Raw genomic sequence first — 14751 nt, forward strand, 5'->3', positions numbered from 1 at the left:
CACACGAAAAATGTATTCACACTTAATTGGTTCCTAACTTATGATTTTCTTAATGAAAATCAAGAGATTCTAAAAAAAAAAGGGACCTCACAGCAAGAAGGTTGCTGGTTCGAGCCTCGGCTGGGTCAGTTGGCATTTCTGTGTGGAGTTTGCATATTCTCCCAGTGTTGGTGAATCGGAGAAACTAAACTGGCCGTAGAGTATGAGCGTGTGAATGTGAGTGCGTCTGGGTTTTTCCCTGTACTGGTTTAAAAAAAGGAAGGATATGATTTTATTGAACTGTCCACTTTTTATTTATGTATTTTAGGGCTAACATGACTTATCGTAATGGGTGGGATTTTTAATATGAAAAAAACCCAGAATTTTTGTATAATTTTGAGAGGGAAATTTTTAATAAATGTCTTTTAGTGCAATAGCTGATTAATGTCTGTCATGGATACATTTATTATTATTATTATTATTATTATTATTATTATTATTATTATTATTATTATATAATCATTTATAGAGCACAGATAATAATATAAACAATGTTGTTGTTGTTAATATTATTATTGTTATTATTATTATTATTAATAAAATGATTGTTGTTGTTGTTGTTGTTGTTGTTGTTGTTGTTGTTATCATTATTATTATTATTATTATTATTATTATTATTATTATTATTATTATTATTAACATTTCTAGAGCACATATCACATCAAGAAGTGCTGATCAAAGCGCTGACCACTCAGATCATGATTAAAAAAAATTCCACAGCTGCAGCACAAAAAAAAAAAAAACTAAAAGGGGAAGGATATGACTTTATTGAACTGTATGATTGGTTTTATTTTTAGGGCTAAGAGTTTCCATTATGGGTGGGATTTAATATGAACATTTTTAAGGGAATTTTTAAAATAAAGATGTCTTTTTAGTTTCAGTACATTAGCTGGTTTAGGCCTGTCATGGATAAAATGGTAGATTTATAGTAATAATAATAATTATTATTACTATTATTATATGTAACTTGAATTACAGGATCATTTAAGCAGTTTGTCATGTAGAGAATATTTTTTTGAACTCAGGCATGTTTGTTTGCAGTGAAAGTGCAGTGAAACTTGATAATTTCAGCTTGTGCATCATTAAAATAACAATTAGATGACAAATATCACACATTGTTGATTGTAGAGGGCTTATTAAAGCCACTGAAGAGATTCAGTCGGGAATACTGTAATCAGTTTTTTCTGGTCAGTGATTAAAACGGCTGCAGTTATAGACCTTTACATGCCAGCTTATGCATTCATGGTCTCATATTTGACACAGAGGCTTTTTTATATAATTAACCTTTGCCTTCTTTTTGTCTGTTGTAAAAGCTTTTATTAGTGTATACTGGTTATGGTTACCGGTCAATGTACACTCTCATTTAAATGTTTGGTGTCTTTGTCAGGCATATAAAGCGGCTTTAATTGATCAACATACAATAAAAATGTGAAATATTTTGAGGATTTTATGCAACAGATTTTTATTTTAACGTAGTATAAAATGTGTTTTTTGTGATTTTTAAAACTGAATATATATTACTGAATATATTTTTATTTATTTATTACAACAGCTGTGCTTAATATTTAGTTGATATTTAAACTGATGCATTATTATTATTACTATTATTATTATTATTATTATTATTATTAAAAACACCTATGATTAATATTTATTTGAAACTGATGCATTATTATTTATTTTAGTTTTTTGATTAATCTAAATATACTTATTGGAATTTAAACAATTGCTTAAATTTTATAAATGTCCTTTTAATACCACTTGTGAACTATTTTATCCATCTCTTCTGAATAAATGAATTAATTTCCTTGGTAGAATAAACAATCTCAAAAAGAGTCATCTGCATATTGTCACACAAAAACACTCACGCAATGTCTGCATCTATTTTATGTGGAGAAATGAATATAGTCTCTCAGTATATCACTCATGACTAATTGTAATTATGTAGGTTATGATTATGTTTTGACATGTCTGGTAATAAAAGCAGCTGCGTTAAGAGCAATGCGGCTGTCATTCTGTGAGATCAGTGCCAAAATAAAGTTGACTCAACTTAAATATTGTAAGGCAACTTGCGGCACAACTTTTTTTGAGTTGACTAAGTGAACTAAAATAGCTCTGCAGGATGTTGCCTTACAATTTTAAAGTGAACTTATTATGCAAAAGTCACTTTTTAATGAGGTTTAAACACAGTTGTGTGTGAACGGTGTGTGAATATAACCAGCTTCTAACGGTAAAAATATGTATTCATTATATTTTTTTATAATCATACATGATTAAAACAGTCTTTGACAGATATTCTCCCTTTGTACATGTCATGAGAGGAGGAAAGCCCTGCCCATTAGTTGATGATCTGTCTTTCATTAGCATAAAACCTTTCAATTCAAGATTATTTGTTTAGCGCGTTTTACGATAATTATTGCTTAAAGCAGCTTTACAAAAGGTGCACATTATTACATTACAATCAGATTAAGCTAAAGTTACTAATTAAATATAAGTTATTATATACAGACATAATTAACCCGCAATTTTATTCTATATAGGTGATGTCTATGTATACATGTTTAATGAAGTGTGTTTTGAGTATTATGTGTTGTCCTGGAAGTCCTCAATAGTTTGGTAGTGATGCATTGTGTGTATGCTTTACTAAAAAGATAGGTCTTTAATCTAATTTTGAACTGAGTGTGTCTGAGTTTAGGGGCCATGAATGAGAAGGCTCGACCTCCTTTAGTGGACTTTGCTATTCTTGGTACTACCAGAAGCCCTAAGTTTTGGGATCTTAAAGAGCAGAAATATTGGAATAAAAAACAATAGAATGTTAATCTTGATTTTGATTCTGCTGCTATGCTGACACATAGGCATTTGTAGCTCCACCCTCTTTTAAAAAGAGCACCATCTCCTTTGAATTTAAAGCGACAGTCACTAAAACGTCACGATTCATGCATCAAAGCCTAAAAGGGTCAGTTTCAAAGAGTTATAAAATAGGGTTGGTTCGATAGACGATGCCATCGACCATCACTGATGGCCAATAAAAATCGCAAAAAATACACACTCAGGCCCTGTTTAAACTAATACGTCTAGTGCTAAAATGGCATTTTAGAACTAAAATGATCCACATCCACAACGTTTTACCTAGAATTTCTGAACAGCCCTTCGTTGGCTGAAGACGCATATCACGGAGAAGGCTTCGAAGAGTTATATTATTTGTGTGGTATTTCTAACTGAAATTTCACACATACACTCTAGGGACATCATCGGTCCCCTTTAAGTTATTTTATTATGATTATTATTTTTTAAGATAACACTAGATATACTTTTTTTTTTGAGCGGGAACAAATGAGTGCATAAATTCTCAATGAAGACGTGCTGCAAATGTGTTAAATGTCTGCCTGTCATTTGCACAAGCAGGTGGAGTGTGAAAACAGGAGCGCGAGCCAGGAAAGACCGGAATCAGCTGTCCTCAGTCAATCTATTTTCTTCTCTGTTCTCTTCCTGCTAATCTCCTCACTTATCATGTTGCGCATGGAAAGTGATATTGATCGATATGAGTTAAGCGAGATCCGCTCGGGCAGATGTGCTGGAAAGCAGATTACACTGCTGCTAATCCACAAGTGTAGGGATGAAAGATTACAGCAGAATCACCTGAAGCAGACCGACACACAGAGCGAGAAAGAGAGAGAGTTAAACACGTTTACTAAAGAGATTTGAGGGATGCTACGCCAAGCAGGACACTGGACACAACCTAGTTAACAGATTACAGACGTCACTTCTGCAGAGCTCCAGACTGACTGTAAATGTTCTGTGAAACAAACAATTAAGTTGACTCAATTTAAAATTGCAACTGGCTGCACACTGAAAAAATGTTTTTTAATTGGATAGCTGAGGTCAAAACTATTACCCCCCCCCCATTTCTAATAACGGATTTATTTTATCTTTGCCATGATGACAGTAAATAATAATAATAATACCAATACTAGAGTTACTGCACTATTTATTCTGAAAATGTCGCTGGAGCTGAAATGCAGCTTATAACACACGTTATGAGAGTTTCAGTTTTTTGGCCTTGGGTAGATGTAAATCTATTGTGCTTTGTCCTTAGGAAAAAATTAGGAAGTGCCTCAAATTGAATAATGGGACATCCTGTGCAGGAATAAACATAGATGTAGTCCATGGGGAGATGAGTGGTGCACGAATGCTTTTGATGATTCGTCTGTTCATTTACTCAACTTCAGGCCATCCAAGATGTAAGAGACTTTATTTTCTTCAGCAGAACTTTAAAGATAAAAATGTGGTCCTTTTGTGATTAATTAAGTGCAAGTCCATGAGTACCGGTCAGTTTCTGAAATAATCCAGTTTCTTGCACAGACCAAAATTTCTTTTTATAAGTCCTCATCGTATTTGACCACAAAACCTTTCATAAGTGTAATTAAAATAACGACACACCAAAACTGAATAATTATGATTTACATTGATGCATGGTTTAGTAGGATAAGACAATATTTGATAGAAATCTGAAATCTGAGGGTGCAAAGAAATCTAAATACAGAGAAATCACCTTTTAAATAGTCTAAGTTAAGTTCTGAGCACTGCATGTCACTAGTCAGAAATGATGTTTCGATATGTTTATGGTAGGGAATTTACTAAATATCTTCAAGGACATGATCCTTTTATAATATTTTAATAATTGTTGGCATAGCTGAAAAATCTTTAATTTTAACCCATGTTGGCAATAGAAAAATACATACTGATGCCAAATACATCCTTATCGCTCACCGGGTTACATAGGCTGAAGCAGGAAAGCGTCCCCACCGTGTTTACCTGGTGCCGTGAACTAAAGCCTAGGAGGACACTTAAGTGTATTATTCTTAAAGACATTGTGATTTTATTTGATGCCTAATATGCTTTTTATTGTTTAAATGCAACTAAATTATATTAAAGTCATGCTACACTTTTTCTGCATTTTGAAATTGCGGCAACAGCTGGACGTTTGTAGTTCACAGCACGTTACTGCAATGTTTACAGTGCTGATCCTGTACTTCCGGGGTTTTTTCCCACCACAGCCTCACTTTCGTTCTTTAATATAGCATCTGCGTGAAACGAGCATATAGAATACAGCTGCACGTCTCGCTCTACCTTTTGGTACCCTTTTGTTGTGCTAAGTAACCTTTGGAAAGGGTACCCAAAAAGTGGTATAGTACGGTTTACTTTTTGGCACCTTTTGACAGTGGAAATGGACATAAAAACGCACCGAAGTGTACCGCACCGTACCACTCAGTGGAAATGAGCCATAAGACTTCGTTTTGTGGTCCAGAAACATACAGTTGAAATTAGAATTATTGGCTCCCCATTGATTTTTTTAAAAATTTTATTTAGTTTTTTTTAAATGTTCCCAAATTATGTTTAAAAAATTTTAAAAAAAATTTCAAAGTGTGTCTGATAATATTTTTTCTTCTGGAGAATAGGCTTGGGTGGTAATATGGTATACCGCAGGATCTAAAAATAGCAATGGTGTCAGTTTCAATACCGTTATACCGTCATAAAAAACTATGCACTTATAGGAGACAAGTATTAAATAACAAATATTATTTATTTAATGCCTACAAATGCGTATGTGTGATTGTCATCACGGGACAGTGTGGAGGATAGAGAGGTGAGGTGGAGAGTTGCGCACCAAGTGACGAACTAGAGGTCTGCATTCCCACTGCTGTACCGCGGGACCTGATCAGATTTCTTGCGTTGCAGGAATACATTTCCGAATAAAGCGCGGGAGTGGTCGGTAACTCTGGTGTAATTTGAAAGGGAGCAAGACAAACAGGTGGTCGCGAAAATAAGGTCGCATATACAGTGTTTAGTTTCTGAATGGTTTAGGCACAAGCCAACAGTTTGGTGACACTGTCTAAGCCTTACGTCATCATTTTTTTAATTGTGCTCGGTAATACCGAGGTAAAATAGGGAGGAGGTTTGATGGTATCAAAATTTGTACAATGCCCAAGCCTACTGGAGAAGTCTCATGTAAATGTGTGTGTGTTTTTCATCATTTAAATCACAAAGAACCACAGTTTCAATTACAAAAAAAAGATACACACAAGAAAACTTGTCTATCTCGTATGGCCTGGGGATGCGTAAATAAAGAACGGTCATTTTTACGTGAAATATCCAAACCGAACACGTTCCAATCATTACACTTTTTCTAGTTTTGTGATTCGCTCATTATCAAACATTCAAGACATTGCTGTGTTGCAATAAATGCTATTTGAGTGTTTTGTTTCAGGGTCCATTTAATCCTGAGACCTGAGATAACATTGAGGAAAAGCATTTGATGACTATGCATTTGAAGATGCATTGAAAGGCGCTTTAGATGCATTTGATGACACTTGATGCATTTGATGCTGCTGATGACGCATTTGATGACACTTTATGCATTTGAAAATGCATTGGAAGACACTTTAGAAGCATTTCATGACACTGATGACGCATTTGATGACCCTTTGCATTTGAAGATGCATTGGTTGGCGGTTTAGAAGCATTTGGTGACGCTGATGATACATTTGATAACGCATTGAAAGATGCTTTAGATGCATTTGATGACGCTGATGATGGATTTGATGGCACTGATGACGCATTTGATGACACTGCATTTGAAGACGAATTGAAAGATGCTTTAGATGCATTTGGTGAAGCTGATGACACATTTGATGACACTTTATGCATTTGAAGATGCATTGGAAGATGCTTTAGATGCATTTTGATGATGGTGATGATACATTTGATGGCACTGATGACATATGATAATGCTTTTGACTCATTGATGACGCTGATGTACCATTTGATGACTTTTAATACCGAGGTAAAATAGGGAGGAGGTTTGACGGTATCAAAATTTGGATACCGCCACAAGCCTACTGGAGAAAGTCTCATGAAAATGTGTGTGTGTTTTTCATAATTTAAATCACAAAGAACCACAGTTTCAATTACAAAAAAAGATACACACAAGAAAACTTGTCTATCTCGTATGGCCTGGGGCTGCGTAAATAAAGAACGGTCATTTTTACGTAAAATATCCAAACCGAACACGTTCCAATCATTACACTTTTTCTAGTTTTGTGATTCGCTCATTATCAAACATTCAAGACATTGCTGTGTTGCAATAAAGGCTATTTGAGTGTTTTGTTTCAGGGTCCATTTAATCCTGAGGCCTGAGATAACATTGAGGAAAAGCAGGCCGCTGTTTTCGTGATTGCATTCGCCTTGTTGTTTGCACTCCTTGAAATGCGCACATTCCTGGTTTTATCTTTCGCTGTGGAAAATGAAGGAGTGTGAGAGCGGCAGATGCATTCCTGCTTTAACCTGATGATTTTTAATGGACGCGATCACGACCCTGATCTGAGGTCTGGTCAGATGAGTCTGATTCTGAGGCCAATGTGACTTTCATTTAGACGCACGCACACATCACATGAGGACTGAGCAGAGGCTAATGATGTGGGCTGGAAAAGCAACTCATGCTTTCTGCAATGGAGCGTTAGACAGATGCCCTGTCATTACCGCTAACCCCAACTTACTGGAGCAGGACAGTCCTGCAATTATGGGAGCGTATGTCACCTAATGACACGTAACAGCATCTCTGGTGCAGGATTTGAATGACATCAAATTTTTCGGTAACACGACTTAACACTTTATGTTAAGTCGCAATTCACCCTATTAACAAACCTAGAATAATAGCTTAATAATTAGCTGCTTATTAAAGGGATAATTCACCCACAAACAAACATTTCCTGTTAATTTACTCACCCACTTATCATCAAAGTTGTAGATGACATTTTTCCCTCAGTAGAACATTAAAGAAGATTTGAAAGGAGCTGAATTCGTGCTCCTTGGTGATTTATATAAAGGCAGTGAATGGTGACCGGTTTTTTACATTAGAAATAAATGCGTACAAATGAGTCCAAATCAATAGCCATGGATCCTGATGTAACACTGACGTCTTGTGAAATAAAACGATCGGTCCATGTAAGAAATGTAACATTATATAGAATATTATTAGCTTTAAAGTGCCATGAAACCCCCTCGTTTCAGCAGTGTGTTTTCACACCTCTACTTTGGAAAAAGTCAGAAAAGTGGGCGTGTCCAGCTCTGTTTAGGGGGGAGTGTCGGAGGAAGAAAAGCGGCTTGGTGTGGGAGTGTCTAATTGGGCGCGCTGAATTTCAGAGTCAAAACACACACCCACAGCGGTCAATGTGACTGTGTTTACATGGACATCTGTAGTCGAATTATTTGCCAAATTATTAAATGGTGGACTTTACCTGCAGTTTGGCGCTTTCATTCAGGGAATTCATTAATGTCCCTCCCGACAAACGTGATATTTGATTCGAGGAACTGCTCTAAGCGTGTATTTTTCATGCAATGTTTGATACCGCACGGCGAATGAGAGAAAAAAAACTCTGCATTTCCCGGAAACTTAGATGCACACGGCAGGTAGCGTCAGAAAGCCGCGTGTGTTATTCCGGTCACAAAATCCAACACGAGGTTATAGTTTGGTTGTAACTGTTAGTGCTAACTATTGCACTCGGTGCAATAGTTTGTTTGATACGAATAAAATACGAACTGAATAAACAAAGAGCACTGGTCGCTCACTTACCAAATCTTTAGAGACAGGACAATCACCAGCAACTAGAGGCGCGTCTTTATTTAGAGGAGACTACAATCTGGATCTCAGCGTTTGCAGATGAGAACAGCTCTCAGGTAAACAATAATCCTCCTTAGACACGTAAGTTATTGTTGTCGCGCGTCGCGTACACTGTTAATCCACGTGTGAGTCTGCGCTCTCACAGAGAGAAAATGAAAACGAAACTTAATGGCAGCAAACTATAAAAGCAACACTTCACGCTTGTTTTGCCAACACAACGTGGCGTCTTTGCCGTCTACACTGTGACAGTAATGAATATTAATGAAGTTGCACAATAGAGCGCGCTGATTGGTTTGAACCAAGCCTTACTCATGCATTAATGCAACACACTGTAAGACGTAATAAGACACACTCTGGCACAGACGTCCAGTCTGCACGCTGGAATACACGCTATTATGTCATGACCGTGACGCAGCTTCAAAAATTCGTTTCAAACAGGAAGTACGAATTTGCTTGAAATAACGCAAAAACAACCAATTTACACTTTTTAGTGAAATATAGGTGTCCTAATAGTGTTTTTAGCAGTGTGGGACACATATACGACTGTCAACAGCTCAAAAAATGTGTTTTGGTGTTTCGTGATCCTTTAATTTTCAAACAGTTCTCGGTGCATGTGCAACTGTAGTCTGATTGTAGTCCGGTCGCATTTGATGATGCTTCTGATGCATTTGATGTCGATGAGATATTTGATAACGCTTTTGATGCATTTTATAATACTTTTCATGCATTTGATGATGCATTGGAAGATGCTTTAGACGCATTTGATAACACTTTTTGTATTTGAAGACTCTTTGGAAGACGATTTAGACACATTTGTTCATGCTTTTGATGCATTTAATGGCACTGATGACACATTTGATAATGCTTTTGACTCTTTGATGATTCTGATGATGCATTTGATGCTGATGACGCATTTGATGATGCATTGGAAGATGCACTAGATAGATTTGATGACACTTTTGATGCATTTGAAGACGTGATGATGCATTTGATGCTGATGACACTATGCATTATAAGACTCATTGAAAGGCGCTTTAGATGCATTTGATGACACTTGATGAATTTGATGCTGCTGATAAAGCATTTGATGACACTTTATGCATTTGAAAATGCATTGGAAGACGCTTTAGAAGCATTTGATGACACTGATGATGCATTTGATGACACTGTGCATTTGAAGATGCATTGGTTGACGGTTTAGAAGCATTTGGTGATGCTGATGATACATTTGATGATGCATTGGAAGACCCTTTAGATGCATTTGATGACACTGATGACTCATTTGATGACGCTAATGACGCATTTGATGGCACTATGCATTTGAAGACGCATTGAAAGATGCTTTAGATGCATTTGATGATGCTAATGATGCATTTGATGATGCATTCGATGACACTTTATGCCTTTAAAGACTCATTGAAGGACGCTGATGATGCATTTGATGACGCTGATGATGCATTTGATGACACTATGCATTTAAAAATTCATTGAAAGACGCTTTGGATATATTTGATGACGCTGATGATGCATTTGATGACACTATGCATTTGAAGACGAATTGAAAGATGCTGATGATGCATTTGATGACACTGATGACACTTTATTTATTTCAAGATGGATTGGAAGATGCTTTAGATGAATTTGATGACGCTTTCGATGCAATTGATCTCACTGATGACATATGATAATGCTTTTGACTCATTGATGACGCATTCGATGATGCTGATGACACATTCGATGAATTTTGAATCATCTGATGACACTTTTTAATGCATTTTATTATACTTTTGATGGATTTGATTGTGCACTTGATGACACATTTGATGCATTGGATAACACTTGATGCATTTGATGATGCTGTTGAAGCATTTTATGACACTTGATGCATTTGATGACACATTTGACGACACACTTGGTGCATTTGATAATGCTTTTAATACATTTGATGACGCTGATGATGCATTTGATGACACATTTTGCATTTGAAGACGCATTGGAAGACGCTGTGGACGCATTTGATGATGCTTGCTTTTGATGCATTTGATGGCGCTGATGACACATGATAATGCTTTTGACTCATTGACTCATTTGATGATGCTGATGACACATTTGACTCTTGATGCATCTAAAGATACTATTGATGCATTTTATAATACTTTTGATGCGTTTGATGAAAAAGTACAAATTAAAGAACTAGAAATGGACACAAAATAATCGAGCCAATTTTAAATTTATATCAGATTTAAATTAATTGAGAAAATATTTTGGAAAATAAAAATAGTGTATTATGTTACTGTCTAAAATATATTTTACCCACTGGACAAGTGAAATGTGGATGTTGATCTACTTTCAGTAGGTTTTTATATAAAGATGTTCTGCAGCTGTTTTACACCTGTCAATCTTTTGATTTTCAGAGCCTCCTAATTCTTCAGAAATCATTCTAATATGCTGAATTCCTCTTCTACAAACATATACTCTATTATCAATGCTTAAAATATTTTTTTGATGAATGAAAAGTAAAAAAAAATATATATTTATTTTAAACAAAACAATATTTCTCTTTATAAATGAACTTTTTACTATCACTTCTAATCACCACAGTGCACCCTTGCTGGTAGATCCCTCTGCTTCACCATTATATTCACCGATAATGGACACTTAAAAGCGTGCCAGCCCTGTACACACCTGAACACACAGGAAATACAGCAGGGTGTGTGTATCTCAGCGCCTGGATGTTTACGTCACAGTTTCTATTACGTACTTGTTTCAAGTATGTGCATGTTTGTTTTAGACAATAAAACTCAAATCAACACGTCTTCAAAGGCATGTTGGGCCATGTGCTGATCCTACACTGTACAAAATGTCAAGACAACAAATATTTTTGTGTTCCTGTAATATTTTAGTAAGTTAATCCGGTTTCAACTACATTTTTTTTAAGCTATACAAAGCTTAATATTTGTAGTCACTTGATTTATTAATTTGAGATGACTAGAAAAGTTAACTTAATTTAACTAAAAAAGTACAGTCAGCACAAGTTCAGCGTTAAGCATAAATCAAATTGATATGACACTGGCTGTGTTTCTGTCCACCTAAAACCTTTAGAATATTGCATTAAAAAATGAGGAATGGAAACAACAAGATGCGCATAAATTTGGAAAATGCGCATTAAAAAACATTTGCACGTTTCATCGAATAAAAAAATCCGCATAAGCTACAATGGAAACACATTTACTGAATAATTACCAGCATGTGCTTTAAGAAATGACATGTGATTTAGTTTTAGCAGATCATGTGATGACTAAAATAGGCATGATGGGATGTCACTAATAGACAAACCATCATTTCCAGCACATTGGAAAACATCTGAAAAGTTGTTTTGGTCTTTCGAAAATCCCTCAGCCAAAGACTGTCATCATAGTTTTTCAGTATTATTATTATTATTATTATTATTATTTTATTTATATTTTTTTTTACCTCCAGAACTGCCTTAAGCACCCAAAGAGCGTCTCATTGCATTTTCTCTGAAGAACAATTATTTTATTATCTAATAAAAAAAGGCCCTTAGTCAAACTGTTGTATACAGTAAATGCAATATCACACTCGTAACAGTGCGATATAGCTGTATATCGATACTGGTGGGGGCACAACACACGCCTCCCACCAGTGCCGATATACAGCCATATCGCACTGCTACTCGTGTGATATATATATATATTTATATGTATATGTATTTATGTGTGTGTATATATATATATATATATATATATATATATATATATATATATATATATATATATATATATATATATATATATATATATATATATATATATACATACATACATACATACATACATACATACATACATACATACATACATACATACATACATACATACATACATATACATATATATATATATATATATATATATATATATATATATATATATATATATATATATATATATACACATACACATACATATACATATACACATATATATATATATATATATATATATATATATATATATATATATATATATATATACAGATATACAGACACACACACACACACACACACACACATATATATATATATATATATATATATATATATATATATATATATATATATATATATATACATACACACACACACACACACACACACACATGTATATATTATATATATATTCAAGTCCTGATAGGGAGTCTGAAACCGTGTCCGATTCCGTTCGAGTCTGAAAGCGTGTGATGGGGTCCGATTTCCGATTATGTGATCAGATCTGGACATCCCTAGTTTTACACCTGTCAATCATTTGATTTTCAGAGTCACATAATTCTTCAGAAATCAGTCTAATATGAATTTCTGTTCAATAAACTTGTGAACAACAAAGCTTTACAGTTTATCAGGAAGTGACAATTTTGTTCTCTTTTACTCACTGAATGGAAACTGTGCTTTATTTGCAAACGTTTAATGCGATATTCCAGTTTGGCGCAATTATTTGCATCTTCGAATGGAAACCCAGCTACTGTCTGGTCTCATTACGGTAAAAACACACTGTTATTGTAGTGTCGTCAGTGACAGTGGATGCTATTAAATTCTTGACTCCGGCCCAAATTTCCACAATGTTTCTCCTCCACTTCTGTACTCAAGTCAGGTATGCGGTTACCGAGCAACAACTCTCCATAATAGTCCAGAATTGCACTTTCAGCTTCTGCTATTCCAAATATATATAAAAAATAGCCTGCCATAGCTTTAACTCCCTGGCTTCTCAGTGTACGTTATATTTTATATTTGTGCAGCAAAATTTGAGATTGTCCCCAAAGATATGGGAAATGAGGATCTCCGGGCACAAACAGAAGTTCAAACACACACACACACTGGGAGCAGCAGGGGATTCTGGGAAAGGGGGAGGACTGTTGGTAATCACAAAGACGGGCCACACACACTCGCCCTTACATGCACACCCACATCCACACAAAGGCAGGCCGTTCCCTCGCCCCTGGCTGCATTTTTCAGCTCCTTTGAAAAGTTTCTTAGAGACACAAGAGAAGTTATGATCCACAGGAAGCCTCATCTGCCTGCGAGGAGAAAGAGTTCATTCACCCAGACACACACGCACAGACAAATACACACAATACCAGCCTGCACACTTCACAAACACTGCCTCGCGGAGCACTTAAAGTCCTCCTGAAATCAAAACTCAAGTTATTTTTGGGCTGTTAGTGTTTAATATGTTGAGCTTAAGGGACGGTTTACCCCAAAAATCCAAGTTTTCTTTTTCTATTTTAAACTCCCAAGGCTTCTGAGAGTCTAGAAATTTCCACATATTGATAAATGATGTTACGATAGCTGTTATAACATCAAGTTCTGATTGAATCGCCTCTTGTTACAGATGTGAAATAGTTTGATAACAAGCAGGAAATGTTCATGGGCCAGTGACATCACCACGTTGAAATGATCTATATAAAATAATACAACAGAGCAAAAATAAGAAGGTTTTCCTGAAAGTGTAACTGTATTAAACTACAGAAATTGACCAATCAAACATAAAATAACATGATCAGCATCGTTTACATTTATTTATTTTTTTTTTACATAGTATTGGAAAATATTAGCAATCTAATCCTGTGATGGGACTATTGCTGATACACAAATTGCGACATCAATACCCAAACAACATACTCTCAACCGGCCACTTTATTAGGTACACCTTATTAGTACAGGGTTGGACCCCCTTTTGCCTTCAGAACTGCCTTAATCAGAATCAGAAGTCAGAACCAAAAAGAGCTTTATTGCTTGGTATGTTCGCACATTTGAAGAATTTGTTTTCGTGATAGAGCTTCTACAGTGCAACAGAATTACAGAGAAAGGACAAAAAACAGATAATAAATATATATGTATAAAAAGCTGTTGTGAGTAGTGAGTAGTAAGTAGTAAGTAGTTAATCCTTTGTGGGATAGATTTAACAAGGTACTGCAAAAATTCCTGAGATTTTGCTCCATATTGAAGTGATGGCTTC

General features: G+C 35.3%; 1 protein-coding gene and 1 long non-coding RNA gene across 7 annotated transcripts in view; both read left to right on the forward strand.

The window, feature by feature from the left end:
- The window catches only part of sdc3 (syndecan 3), an 89787-nt gene that overhangs the window by 37939 nt on the left and 37097 nt on the right, over positions 1–14751 (forward strand). The window lies entirely within an intron of this gene.
- On the forward strand, positions 2486–8872 carry LOC141379187 (uncharacterized). Its single transcript, XR_015517305.1, has 2 exons — positions 2486–2999; positions 3221–8872. It is a non-coding gene; the product is annotated as an uncharacterized LOC141379187 (long non-coding RNA).

This window comes from Danio rerio, chromosome 19 (assembly GCF_052040795.2).
Source record: "Danio rerio strain M-AB ecotype USA chromosome 19, GRCz13ab, whole genome shotgun sequence".
Taxonomy (NCBI): Eukaryota; Metazoa; Chordata; class Actinopteri; order Cypriniformes; family Danionidae; genus Danio; species Danio rerio.